Consider the following 15450-nt stretch of genomic DNA (forward strand, 5'->3'; position numbering starts at 1 on the left):
TTGATCGCTGTCGTGCCACCACCTCCTCCCGTGACCCTTGCCCGGCCTGGCTAATCAAGGCAGCCAGGCCTTCAACAACGGAATGGGCCACTGTAATAATTAATGGGTCTTGAGGGCAGATTTCCTTCTGCCCTCAAGGAGACACTCATTAGGCCCATTAGAAAGAAACCTAGTTTGGCGGCGGACAAAATTGGCAATTATAGGCCCGTTGCCAATGTTTCTTTCTTAAGCAAGGTAGTCGAGAGGGTGGTGGCCGATCAGCTTCAGGCGCTCCTGGATGAAACAGATGCCCTGGATCCATTCCAGTCGGGCTTCAGGCCGCGCCACGGTACAGAAACGGCATTGGTCGCCCTGTGTGTTGACCTATTGAGGGGAGGCCGACAGGGGCAAAGTGTCTCTGCTGGTCCTCCTCGACATCTCAGCGGCCTTTGATACCATTGACCTCCTGGGGAGGCTCACTGAGTTGGGAATAGGTGGTCGGGCTTTGGCCTGGCTCCGTTCCTTCTTGGAGGACCGTCCCCAGAGAGTGCAGCTTGGGGAGAGCGTCTCGGCCCCGTGGAGCCCCAATTGTGGGGTCCCACAGGGGTCGATCATCTCCCCAATGCTGTTCAACATCTACATGAGGCTGCTGGGTGGGGTCATCAGGGGTGTGTGGAGCTTTGTGTCATCAGTATGCGGATGACACTCAGCTCTACATTTCCTTTTCACCAACTGCAGGAGATGCCGTTCTGTCCCTTCAGCGCTGCCTGGAGGCCGTACTGGAATGGATGCAGGAGAACGGGCTGAGGCTGAACCCGGACAAGATGGAGGTACTGAGGGTGGGCGCCCTGACAGTTGGGGATTTGGGAAACTCCCTCTCTTTCAGGGGGGTGACCCTGCCCGCCAAGGATGGGGTCCACAGCTTGGGGATCCATCTGGACCCAGTGCTCACCATGGAATCCCAGGTGGCGTCTGTGGTCCGCACCGCCTTTTTTCACCTCAGGCGGATAGCCCAGCTGCGGTCCTACCTTGATGTTGGGGCCCTCACCACCTTGGTACATGTGCTTGTAATTTCAAGATTAGACTACTGTAATGCGCTCTACGTGGGGCTACCTTTGAGGCTGCTGCGGAAACTGCAGGTGGTGCAGAATGCGGCGGCCAGATTACTCAGTGGTGTGAGGAAATACCAACATATCTCACCCACTCTGGCCGCATTGCATTGGCTGCCCATCCGATTCCGCATCGACTTCAAAGTGCTGATGCTTACATATAAAGCCCTAAACGGTTTAGGACCTTGGTACTTGGCGGAACGCCTTCTCCCGCCAAGAATTACCCGTGTCACTCGCGCGAGCCAGGAGGTGAGGCTGAGGAGCATAACGCCGAAGGAGGCCCGGAAGGAGAAGACAAGAAATCGAGCCTTTTCGGCGGTGGCTCCTCGCCTCTGGAATAACTTACCTCCTGAGATTTGTGCGGCCCCCTCGCTGGGTTCTTTTAAGAACCAATTAAAAACATGGATGTTTAGGCAGGCCTTCCCATCAGATACTTCCTGACACCCCTTTTCCCTTCTCCTCAGTTTTCCTATTCTGTTTAATATCTTTCTCATGTAAAATTGTTTTATGTGTATATCTATTGTATGGTTTTAATGTTGTTAGCCGCCTAGAGTGGTCCTGACATGACCAGATAGGCGGGATATAAAATAAATAAATAAATAAATAAATAAATAAATAAATAAATAAATAAATAAATAATGCTGTGAAAGGTAGAAGACAGCAAATATAAGTTGGAAGGCCAAATATAAAATGGATTAACTCTCTAAAGGAAGCCACAGGCCTGAGATTGCGAGATCTGAGCGGGGCTGTTGTGAACAGGACATTTTGGAGATTGCTCATCCATAGGATCACCATATGTTGAGGGTGACCTGACAGCATATAACAACAGCAGCAGCAACAAGAAGGGACCGGTTGAGTGGATAGGAGAAGTGGTGAATGCCTCCTTGCAACAGGATAGTGAGACCGTTGTTGGAAAAAACTCTCCTTGGATCCCATACTACTGAATAATTGCCAACCAGTATCTAATGTTCCATTCTTGGGCAAAATGCTAGAGTGGGTCGTGGCTTCTCAGTTCCAGAGGTTCGTAGATGAGATGGGTTATTTAGATCAATTTCAGTCTGGCTTCAGACCTGGTTTATTTATTAGATTTATATACCGCCCACTGCCTCAGTGGGATTTTTAAATAAATCGTGATGCCTTATTGCTTTGAATGTGATTTTAGTATTGCTTTTGCTTATCATTTCTCAGAGTGGTATTTGTTTTATCCTTTTTTAAATGATGTAAGCTGTTTTTAGCTTTAAATGTGGTCTTTTAATGATATAAGCTGTCTTTAATTATATAAGTTGTCTTTTCAAGGAGAAAGGTGGGGTAAAATAGTTTAAATAAATAACATCAAATAATAATTTAACATGGAAGTCCCCTTTCTCCAAAGTTTACCACCAAATAAAAACATATTTACTGTACGTTAATTGTTGTTGTTACTTGCTGTCAAATCTGTCGAACCGACTTATAGCAGTTCTAACAGAGTTTTCAAGGTTAGTGAGATATTTAGGGAGTGATTTTCCCATTTCCCCATTCAGTTTCCATGGCCAAGTGGGGATTCAGATCCTGTTCCCCAGAGTCCTAGGCCATCATTTGATCCTCTTCACTACACCATACTAGGAACCAACATTCTCTCTAATTTTCTGCCCTGCTATGTGGGAGCCCTGAACACACAGGGGTGGGCTTACAGCTGAAACTGGAACTAAACAGACTGCCAGTATGCAGCCCTAATGGAGCTCTGCACACAACTTAGAAAAAATGTTGCTAGGATCCCATTAGTTGATTACAAAGCAAAAATGTGGGAGTCAAGATTATTTGTGGATGCCAGGCTGAGCTGCAAGTCATCATAAAGGCTTATGCTACTTGTATTGAATCATCTCAAATCCATAATAAAATCCCAAAGTGTATTTATATTTATGAACTGTGTTTCCTACCCTTCCTAGAGCCTATAAACCACTGAATTCAGCAAACAGAAGAGAAGTTGTAATGGAATATAATGGAAGCCAGCGGCAGGAAAGTCCAGGTTATGTAACTGCTGAAGCAGGCAGAGAACATGTTTGTGAATCAGTGATACACTGAAGGCAACCACTGAGATCTTCACACCCAAAAGGGTAAAAAAATATGGCACTTAAGAGTATTCTTAGAAAGTGTTGTCAGGTCAGACAGTCTGATGCCTGAACCTTTCCCTAAGAGTTTCACAGAATTTTATAGGTCTCTAGGGAAAAATCAGAAGCTTGACAAAATCGCAATAATTTCTATTCATATCAAAATTCACTTGGGTATCAAGGCATAAGTCTTGCCATTTTTGCAGTAATTCAAGGCAACATCAGCTTGAAACTGCCAAAAATTAAGAGCAGGAGCCATGATGTAATTCACTATTTTTGTGACATCTCTGAGAATATCATCTAATTTTTTGCTACTTCACCTGGCACAGTTTTTAGCTGATTGGAATGCATTAACTGGGGTTTAATGTGTTTCAATGGCTTTTTTATTTTCGCATTATGACGTTTTTGTTCTACAGCGATTTCGCTGGAACGAATTAACGTCATAATGTGAGGCACCACTGTATCTGTGCTTTCATCCAAGCACATGGAATAACAGGCTGCCTGTTGTAAGTCAGTGGTGAGCTGCTGACTAACATCACTTGCCATATGCAGGACTCAATCTTTAACAGTATTTCTGCTAAATGGCATCTCAGTTGCATTGCATAATTTTATCCTTGTTTGGGAAATCATGAAAAAGAGAATTACTCCCAGTCAACATGGCCGTTTTGATAAAATCACTGTCGGAGAGGGACTTACCATGTTTTGCTATGCAGAATGAAATATGAAAGCTGTCAGATGATTTGTTTTAGAAAGATAGTTACAAAAACTAAGGTGCTGGGAATGATATTTTCTCAATTTCTCTTCTAGAAACTCTTTCCTTTCAGCTTCACCAAGTTCAGCAACATTTTTGTGGTTGGTTTCAAAGTGACATCTGACACTTGATGTGTGAGACACAACACTTTAACCACAAAAAATACATAATGCTTTCAATCATTCCAAATGACTCTGTCCAGGCCTCTTAGAATGATCTCCCACTATCTGTTTTCAGTTTTGCTTCCCCCCCCCCCCCGTACTCATTTCTTTCGTGTTCAAGATTTGGAGTCTACAAAAAACAAAATTAATATTTTAAAAAGATGGAACCAAAAATATTATAGTCACATTTACACATTTTGTCTGTCTGGTTCTTTATTGATTCTTACAACTGACAGCTCTTTTAGAAAAAAGTCAAATGCAAAATGGTACACTGAATTAAATGCACCCTATTTATAAAGCTTATTAAGTACATTTAAATCCTGGACTTGTTTCCTCCAAAGTAAGCTAACCCAGAAAAGCAGGTATATACAGGAGTGCAAAAATTTAAAATGTATACCTATATTTTATACACTAAATAAAGTGTATACACACATTTAACGTATTTGAAATTTGTTGGAAATGAGTTTTTAAGATATCATGACTTGTCAGAGAGATAAGTAAAGCAAATTAAGTGTAGACTTTCACTAGAAGCTAAAATAACCAGACAAAGGGTACTGTACTACAGTGGCATCATAAGAAGACAAGCTCACTGGAAAAAGCAGCAATGCAGGAAAAAGTGCAATGCAGTAGGAAAAGAGAAAGACTGCACATGAAATGGATTGACTCAATAAAGAAACCCACAATATCTTTTGGTGTTGCAGTCAAAAGTAGGACCAGGAGCAGAACGACTGGGATTCAGATTTTGGGAATAAACTATGATACTCTTGCCTGCTTTGGGGATGAGAAATAGAGAAACGCGATTTCTACATACTTCAGACTTCTGCTGTTCTTAGCAGAAACTGCAGACCTAGATGCAGTACAGATTAACTTTGGAAGGTTCCTTTTTTCATGTTTTTGAGTCAGTCTCTCTCTCTCTCTCATACACACATGCACACACACTCCCTCCCTCAAGTTTCTACATACATTTAAACAAGTTTATGAATCCACCCGTCCCTCTCTTGTGTCAGATGTATGCATGTTTGGCCTGGATCAGGTGAAGAACCAGAGAGAGAGTTAGGACACAAAGATGGAGACCAACAGAACCAGAGGAACTATGGGACTTTGTATTTCTAGCTAGAAATCCTCATTGTGAGAGATTCACCTTTTGAACTGTGAACGTTTTGAACTAAGTTGACAAAAAATCTGCTTCTGGGAGTAGAGTAAAGGGGATTAAGAAGACCCTGGTACGAGGATCCTCCTGAGCAAAGCAGATTCCACACCTGTCCACTAAGTGATGGAAGACATATTAAATATTCCATACTTCACAATAAGTGATAAGGACCATATATCTAAAGAAATCTCTACCATACATGCCCAGAGAGCAACCTGAGACAAAGAAATGTCTACTGTGCATGCCTAAAAACTGCCTAAAAGGAATATAAAAAGAGGGTCCAGGGAACCATAATTTGTCTGCTGGGACCAAAAGGCTTTTGGAACAAATTACTTTCTTTGGAATTTGGACAATGCAGATAAAGAATTCTTCTCTCTTTGGTGAGTATGTGGTGTGAATGTGCTGAATGGATGAAACCCCTTTATTTAGAATTGTAATCAATAGGTAATAAAGTACATTCATTTTTGCATTTATTAATGTGTCTTGTGATGTTCTTTGTTGTTTAATGTTGTTCTTCCTGGCATACAAAAGATCCAGTAGTCACCCTTTTGTGACACTTGCACCTTCCTTCCCACCTTAATTGGAGCTTTCCACCTCCAGCAGAAGTAGTCATTCATAGTGGTCCCCAACCTTGGGCCTCCAGATGTTCTTGGACTTCAACTCCCAGAAATACTGGCCAGCAGAAGAATACTATGTAGTTCTACACGGGCTGAGTCAGCAGCAGTTAGTGACTAGGACAGGACGGGCACTCCCTGAAATCTTAGGGAACCTCCTTCCCCAATCCCGATCCATGAACCAACCACAGGAAGAGCCTTTGGAAAGCGGCAAGTTAAAATTAAAAGGGCAGTGGCATTGGAGAATCACTTGGACCTGAAATAGCAGGACAGTGGTGTGAAATGGGCATGGGCAGTCAACTTTAAAATTGGGATATGATGCAAATTCTCCATGTATTAGACCTGGTTTTGAAAGCTCTAAGGCCCAGGGCCTTATTTAGAGATAGGAAAAATTACTCTTTTTTGGAGTAGAATTCTCAGAATCCTGCCACCAGTACAACTGCTGTTGGGTGGAAGAGGAGATGCTACTAGATATGGTCTGTCATGCAAAAATTTTATATGCAAATTAATAGAAGCACTGCTTTCTATTTTGTTTACTCTCCCTTCAGTTTATGTAGCTTTTTCTAATGATAAAGTGCAATGAAGAAAACTAAGGGTTTCATGTATCTACCTGATGAATCTTTGGCATTGGTTTTATGAAGAACTGTTATACTGTATTGTTTGAACAAAATGATGTTGTCATGCTCTTTTTATACCCTCCCAAAGTAATGTGTTATAGACAAGAGCATTTCTTATAAAACATTCATTTCCATACTTTTATAGATATATTAAAGGAAACAGACGATTCATCCTAAATAAGTAAAGGTCAATTACATGGGGGGTGGTAGTGGTAGTTTACTGTATGTGGGTTTGCCAAAAGCAAGACAAAACCAGTGCCAATTGGAGGTACTAGCAATGCTCATGCATCTTTAAGTATTTACACTGCAGTCAGGAACTTAAAAGGTAGCACTATCCCCCAGTGGCCTTCCATGCTTGCAGTAGCTTTGCCTGCTGGATTTCTGTTCTATGTGTGCTTCTTAAAAGCATGAGAAACCTCTCAGTGAAGAAGTTGCAACTCTACTGAATACAGCAGATCTGAACAGGCCATGCTGAGAAGAATTCAATAACAAATGGAGTCATCTTGTTCTGGCCAAAGTGTAGGAATTCGGAATCCCACAAAATGGAAGGAAATTTAATGCACAACTCACTTGTCATTGAAATTAAAATTGGTGTTCACCTATGGTGGATATTAACTGTGTGCCATCAAGTCAATTTTGATTTATGACAAACCTTTCCCGGTTTGATAGACAATACTCAGAAGTGGCTTACTAATTCCTTCTCCTGGGGGCACCCTGAGACTGTACAACTTGCCAAAGGCTACACAGGCTAGCTCTTCAGCTGGGAGATACAATGAAAAATTAAACTACTAAGTACCTAACTTGCTTATCTATCCAGCCAGCCTAGATCATCATCATCTTAGAACTGCAGAGGTGGAAGGGGCCCTATGGATCATTAAGTTCAGCCCCTGTCAATGAGGCACAGTCAAAATCAAATCCCCAACCTCTTACCACTGAGCTATTAATCAGTTCATTGCCTGAACCATAGTATTAGAGGGGGGATTAACAAGGTCTTCAAAGGCTTTTGAGGGGAATTGGCAGGTTCTTAGTCACTGCTGTGATGTCAGAAATAAATGGCTGAACCTCTGATCTACCCTTCCAGCTGAGTCTCTCCTCTGTTTGCAGCAATGACCATTCTGTTTGCCGAAATTTCCTTTGCTGCTTCAGTGACCGGATGCAAAGAAGAACAGGGCTCTTATACCTTTCATCATTGTGTGGAAGAGATAACCTCTTTTCCAAGATCCTGCTCTTCTTTCTTTCTTTCTTTCTTTCTTTCTTTCTTTCTTTCTTTCTTTCTTTCTTTCTTTCTTTCTTTCTTTCTTTCTTTCTTTCTTTCTTTCTTTCTTCCTTCCTTCCTTCCTTCCTTCCTTCCTTCCTTCCTTCCTTCCTTCCTTCCTTCCTTCCTTCCTTCCTTCCTTCCTTCCTTCCTTCCTTCCTTCCTTCCTTCCTTCCTTCCTTCCTTCCTTCCTTCCTTCCTTCCTTCCGTTTGCATTTTTCCCTTATTCAGAAATTGCTCATGCCTTTAGGTTTCCGTCAAGCAATGGTATGTCCTATTTTAGGCATCTGGCTGTAGAGCCAAAGGTTGGGAGTTTGATTCCCCACTGTGTCTCCTTGATAGGAGCTGGTCTCAGTGATCCATAGGGGCCCTTCCAGCTCTGCAGTTCCAAGATTATTATTTTAGTCTGGCAGTGCAACTTTTGTTAGTAGGAACATAGTTGTCTTTTTAATGCCCAAGCATTTTCCGGCAGGTTTAAACCCCGTGACAATTGCTTCATAGTGAAATCAGTTCTATGCCAGCTCATATGACAAGTACTTTTGTCAAATTTGTTTCCCCTCCTCTCACATCTTAATTGGATTACATGTTAATCACAATCAAAATGTCCCTGTTGTGGTTTCCTGCATTAAATCTGCAAGAGATGTGTTTGCTAATGAAGGATTATAAGTTATAAGAGTGCTGGAGCTTTCTTTTATGAATTAGGTCTGCTTTCTGTCCTAAATGTGAAGATAGGTAGTATTTGACCTATCCATTTGCATTAAAAAGAAAACATTTTTCATCCTTATGTCCTATATCTGGAAGCCTCTCTGTCTCATGACTAAGGAATCTAGAAGAATAGACCAAATGCAACAGTCATAATCCATTTCTGCCAGTGACTTGACAATTAATATATTTATCACTTAAATATCCCATGTTAGATGACTGATATACAGCCATGGACAAAAATATTGGCACCCTTGCAATTCTGTTAGAAAATGCAACCCTTCTCTCAATATACTAATATTGTCAATGTAAATAGTTGCTTTAATTGTTTTTATGAATAATTTTATTGTGAGCCGCCCTGAGTAGACCTATGTCTAGAAGGGCAGGATAAAAATCTAATAAATAAAATAAATTTAAAAAATGAAGTTGGAAGGGGCTTACAAAGCCATCAAGTCCAACCCCCTGCTCAATGCAGGAATACAATCAAAGCATATCTGCCAGGTGTTTATCTAAGTTTTTTCTTGAATACCTCCAGTGTTGGCACTCACCAGCTCCCGAGGTAACGGGTTCCACTGTCGTACTGCTCTAACAGTTAGAGTTTTTCCTGATATTCATCTTAAATCTGGCTTCCATTAATTTGAACCCATTGTTGTGTGTCCTGCACTCTGGGATGATCGAAAACAGATCTTGTCCCTCCTCTATATGACAGCCTTTCAAATATTTGAAAAGTTCTATCATATCACCCCTCACTCTTCATTTCTCAAGGCTAAACATGCCCAGTTCTTTCAACCATTCCTCATAAGGCTTGGCTTCCAGCCTCCTGATTATCCTCGTTGTCCTCCTCTGAACTTTTTCCAATTTGTTAGCATCCTTCTTGAAGTGTGGGGTCCAGAACTGGACACAGGACTCAAGGTGAGGCCTAACCAGTGCTGAATAGAGGGGGACTAGCACCTCATGGGATTTGGAAACTATACTTCTATTAATGCAGCCTAAAATAGCATCTGTCTTTTTTGTAGCCACATCACACTGTTGGCTGATATTTAGCTTGTGATCTACAATAATTCTAGGATTCTTCTCGCTCATAGTTTTGCTGAGCCAGGTATCCCCCATCTTGTAACTGTGCAATTGGTTTCTTTTTCCGAGGTGTAGTACTTTGCACTTATCCCTGTTGAATTTCATTCTGTTGCTTTCAGCCCAGTTCTCCATTCTATCAAGGTCATTTTGAATTTTGTTTCTGTCTTCTGGGCATTAGCTATTCCGCTCAATTTGGTATCATCTGCAAATCTGACAAGCTTTCCCTGCACTCCCACATCCAAGTCATTAATAAAAATATTGAAGAGCACCGGGCCCAGGACTGAGCTTTGAGGTACCCCACTTTTACCTCCTCCCAGTTAGAGAAGGACCCATTAATCATCGCCCTCTGACTACAGTTCTGTAGCCAATTGTGCATCCACCTTACACTTGATCTATCCAGTCCACACCTACTTAGCTTGCTTATCAGGATATCATGGGGCACTTTGTTGAAAGCTTTGCTGAAGTCACGATATACTATGTCTATAGCATTCCCTCTGTCTGTTAGAGAGGTGACCTGATTAAAAAATGAGATCAAATTAGTTTGGCAGGATTTGTTCTTGACAAATCCGTGTTGGCTTCTAGTTAGTACTGCATTGTTTTCTAGGTGCTTGCACAATGACCGCTTTACGATCTGTTCCAGAATTTTGCTGGGAATTGATGTCAGGCTGACTGGCCTGTAGTTCCCAGGTTCCTCTTTTTTGCCCTTTTTGAAGATAGGGACAACATTAGCCTCCGGCACCTCACCTGTTTCCCATGATTTCAAGAAAATAATGGATAGCGGTTCTGAGAGTTCTTCAGCCAGTTCCTTCAGTACTCTCAGATGCAGTTCCGGCCCTGGAAATTTTAACTAGTTCAAAGTGGTAAGGTATTCTTTGACTATTTGTTTATCTATCTCCAGCTGCAATCCAGTCCCCACCCCCCACTTGCACTTCCAATTTGTTCATTGTCTTATGGGAAAAGATTGAACTAAAATAGGAATTGAGCACCTCTGGCTTTTCTTTGTTCTCTATTATCATTTTTCCATCTTCATTGCAGAGCTGTGCCACTATTTCTTTTGTTTGTCTTTTGATGGACCAATAGTCTAACTCCGTTCTTATGTTCCAATTCAGAAAGAATGCTTTCTTGGTAAACTTACAAGAATAGCTGCCCTGATTTCAAAGCTATGGTATGGAAGAAAGTCTGACTGAAATTTACAAATTATAATCCAATGCAGATCTTCTTTGAACTTTGTGAAAATTATTTCCAAGGAAATGTATTAAGGGTGAGACTGTACATTTTTTTCATTGTTTATTGAAAAGATCATCATGTAAGTTACTTTCCTGGGCAGTTAAGAATGCAAGCAGTTCAAAAGCCTTAGTGCAAGAAACGTTATTTAGCATGAGCATTCTTAAACTGGTTTGTTAAGAATGTGAGATGCAAGCTATGAAGTCTCAAGTTCAATTTTTACCATGATATAAACTTCGTCCTAGGCTCACTCCTACATATGTTTTGTATTTGTGTGAAGGGGCATATTACTAATCAACTGTGCAGTGTGGTTGTAAGGTTTTATATTGTAAGAGTTGTAATCATGTAATGGATCTGAAAGTTTTCTCTCAGAACAGGAATACAGTGGGGTCTTGACTTGAGAACTTAATCCGTATTGGAAGGGGGTTCTCAAGTCAAAAAGTCTGTAAGTTAAGTCTCCATTGACCTACAGTGCATTGAAAACCGATTAATCCCGTAACAGGCCGTTTTTGTTCCATTTTGGTTTTTTTCTGGTCTGTAAGTCAAATCTCAGTCTGCAAGTCAAACCTAAATTTTGCGGCCAGAGAAGTCTGTAACTCAAAAAGTCTGTAAGTCAAGCCGTCTGTAAGTCAAGGGTCCACTGTACAACAAAAAATGGTCATCCTATTTCAAACTAGAATTCCTTAGGTTAAAGTAAGCAAGGTTTACCCAGTCTTGTGTCATACTACTGGTATAACCTCAAGTTGCTATGTAATATGAACACAGATAAGTGGTGAGTTGTCCCCTATAAATATACAGTAAACTGAGTAAAACAAAGTTTCACTGCAAAGGACTGATGTTTTCAAATGTAATATTATTCAGATTTATATGTATTCACAATCTTTTCAGTATTGTATACTCATTGTTATTAACTTAAATACTGCCTTTGAATTGTAAGCCACCATGGGTCCTTTTTAAGGAGGGTTGGATTAAAAATATTTTAAACAAATAAATATTACAACATATAATGCTTTAGTTATTGGGGGAAGACTTAATATCCAGGTAAATCATTACCTCCAAGCTCTGAATCAAAGGGATGTCTAGGTGGTCACTTGAGCTTTGCAGTAAAAGCTGAAAAAGAAAAACGGCTGCAGTTGCAAATGCTGAGTATTCTGTATGAATGAAGTTTGCTGCCTCTTGTCTGCAGGAAGTATGGTAAAGATACTCATTATTGGTGTCAAGGCTCTCTCAGGAACTTCCCATGCCACATTCCATTCAGTCCTCTACAAGTGTTTATTCGCAGGGCAAGCTAGACAGGTGTTGCCAAGACACAGGAAACGACTATCCCTGCCAGGTCCTTGCCAAAGGTGGGAGTTACCACCCAGGATGTGACAACGCCTTCTATTTGATCCTTGCCTCCAGCATTATTGTGATCATCCCCTGCTAATTTTTTATACAGTTCAAGTCTATTTCTCTGACACGTTTTCTTTTTCCAGGCCATTTTCCATCATAATTTTCCCCCCAGAAGGGCATCTTGTGCACGCCCTGATAAAGGCTTCCACAAATGTTGTGTTCCCTGAATCATTGAGGCAGAAACTGCATTCCTGCTGTGCTTCTTCCTGAGAATGAACTGGACATGGCCATGCTCCCATTTGCAGTTTCCGTACTGATTCTGTAGTCGAAGCTGAAACTTTTGATTGAGTTTTTTTGCCCAATATTTGGGGTGTTTGGATATCAGCTACAAACCTCCAGCAAAGCTTTGTCAGTTTGTGGGGCTACACTGGAGCGGAAATTGGTCTGAGAGTTGTAGGTTTGCTCTCACTGTATTTCCTGGCTATTAATGAGCACTGAAACTATTATTCACTGCTATACTTATTACCCTCCCACGGTTAAAGCTATTTAGCTACAGTCATGTGAAAAAGAAAGTATACCCTCTTTGAATTCTATGGTTTTACATATCAGGCCATAATAAAATTCATCTGGTCCTTAGCAGATCTGAAAATTAGGTAAATACAACCTCAGAGGAACAACAGCACATGACATGATTTTATAAAAATAAAGCCAAAATGGAGAATCCATGTGTGCAAAAACTAAGTACACCTTGTAGGACTGTCTTTAGCAGCAATACCTTGAAGTAATCATTTTCTGTGTGGCTTTATCAGTCTTTCACATTGTTGTGGAGGAATTTTGGTCTGCTCTTCTTTACAAGACTCTACACTTAGGTGAAGATTCTTTTAACACCATGTCACTAACAAATGTTCCTCAACAAATTCTGGCTTCTGGCCCTGGTTTGTGTGGGATTAGAGATGAGACAAACAAAGTGGCTTGTAAGTAATAAGTGAGAATCCTCAGCAACTGTGACTCATCACTGCATCCAAGCACAGTCATAATTGTATTTTTTTTCTATCTTCATACAACCTTGAATAAGGCTATTTCCTGCCCTACTATTTTCCTTAATAGCCTTTTCTGTTCTTACATGCATGTGGATAAGTGGATTCTTCCAGACTTTGGAAACTCCATATGAAAGAAGGTTAGGCTGACTCCCTGTGCCCCCCCTCAAATCTTTCTTTTTACAAACTTTTTTTCCTGACAGGCTTGCCTTAACAGACTTGCTGCTGAGGATCTTTGATAGTGACATGGTGTTAAAAGAATCTTCACCTAAGCTTAGACCCTACTAGAGGACCACCACTCCGAATCTGCTAGAGCTTACATTCTGTGCTGTAGTCTTGCAATTTGCAGCTTGGACATAAAGTATTACAGGCAATGCTCTTACCTATAATTAGTTGTTTTCTAGTGAAATGAGGGTATAACTGTAGCGTTCACCACATTGTAGCTCTGAAATGTGCAATCTAAATCTACACACATTGACCTGGAAGCAAGTTCCACTGGGTTCAAGAAAACACATACTGTAACAAGTGTACATAAGATCACAACCTTCTTTACCCACTGAAATAGGAAATCCAGGACAGCTAGTGTGGTGTACTGGATAGAGTGTGGGACTAGAATCTGGGAGACCTCAACAAATCTCTGTTCGGCCATTGGAGTTTGCTGGGGGTGGCACTGATAAAGGTAAAAGGTAAAGGTTCCCCTTGACAATTTTTGTCCAGTCGTGTTCGACTCTAGGGGGCAGTGTTCATCCCCATTTCCAAGCCATAGAGCCAGCGTTTTGTCGAAAGACAGTCTTCCGTGGTCACATGGCCAGTGCAACTTAGACATGGAACGCTGTTATCTTCCCACCGAGGTGATCCCTATTTATCTACTCACATTTGCATGCTTTTGAACCGCTAGGTTGGCGGGAGCTGGGACAAGTGACGGGCGCTCACTCCGTCACGTGGATTCGATCTTACAGCTGAAGATCTACAGATCTTACAGCACAGAGGCTTCTGCGGTTTAACCCGCAGCACCACCACGTCCCTGGCACTGATAAAACCACTCTTTAAATACCCTGCATACCTTGAAAACCGTATTGGGGTTGCCCTTGGTCAAGTATGGCTTGATAGCACAGAACAACAAAGGAAATCTGCATCCATTCTGCATTACTTCAAACCATGAATCACAGGATGGAATTGTTTCCTGTGTGAGAAAAATAATGAGAACAAAGTTCTGCACAGAGAAAGTCAGTATGTTAGGAAGAAAGCCAGAGTCAAATACTTCTCTTTGGCATCTTGTTTCCTATCCATGTAGGGATGTCTGTTGCTTTCTTCCTGGAGGAATGGCCAGCTGTTGGCAGATTGCTCGGTCTACACTGCCACCTAATGGCTACATGTTTGTTTACAGTTGGTAAACTCCCAGATTGTCCTCGTTTCTAGCTATCCTATTCCCTCCCTCAGATGTCACAAAACAAGTTCGGCAACCAGGGCACTAGTGCCTGGGTTACTATCACCACTGGGAGATATGTGATTTTGCTTGTACATTCATGAATACCCATAATCTACAGCCTACACTCCCATGGTTCTTCCTTCAGAGAGCCCTCTTTCCTTTCCTGACTATTAGAATTATTCAGAATTGACACATTTGTATCTTTTTATCTTGGACTGAAAATGTGCAGTTTGAAAATGTGTGCAAATGTGCAGTGATCACTGCACATTTGCTCACATATATTTAAAGGTACGGTGGGTGTTTTTAAGCATTTTATATATGGCTTTGTTGTTATTATGCAGCTGGTAAGCTATTTACAAAGTGTTCTACTCCACAAATAACACACCCAGGAGAAATGGAGTGGCTCTAATATTGAGGCAAGATGTAGCACAGGCAGTTAAGGGTCCTTTGAAGAGGGATCCTATTACTTTATTTTCTATAACTTGCAGTTCTAGAAATTAAAATGAAAGCTGTTTTGAAAGCACTAGGAAGAAATGAATCACCAAGGGTAGATGGAATACCAGTAGAACTATTTCAAGCCACAGAGAAATGAATCAGTCAAAATCTTAACAAGAATATGCCAACCAATATGGAGAATAAAACAGTGGCCCATGGACTGAAATGCTCAATATACATTCCAGTTCCCAAGAAATGAAATGCAACCCAGAGTGCAGTAACTCTAGGACCATTGCTTTAATTTCCCATGCAAGCAAAGTGATGCTCAAGGTGTTGCAACAAAACCTTTTACCTTATATGAAGAGAAAAATGTCTGATGTTCAGGCTAGATTTCAAAAGGAAGAGGCACTTGAAACGATATTGCAAATATCTGCTGGCTACTGTAATATCCTGAAGAATCTCAGAAGATCAGTCTGTGCTTTATAGACTACAGC

The sequence above is a fragment of the Pogona vitticeps genome, chromosome 4, assembly GCF_051106095.1.
Source record: "Pogona vitticeps strain Pit_001003342236 chromosome 4, PviZW2.1, whole genome shotgun sequence".
NCBI classification, from domain to species: Eukaryota; Metazoa; Chordata; class Lepidosauria; order Squamata; family Agamidae; genus Pogona; species Pogona vitticeps.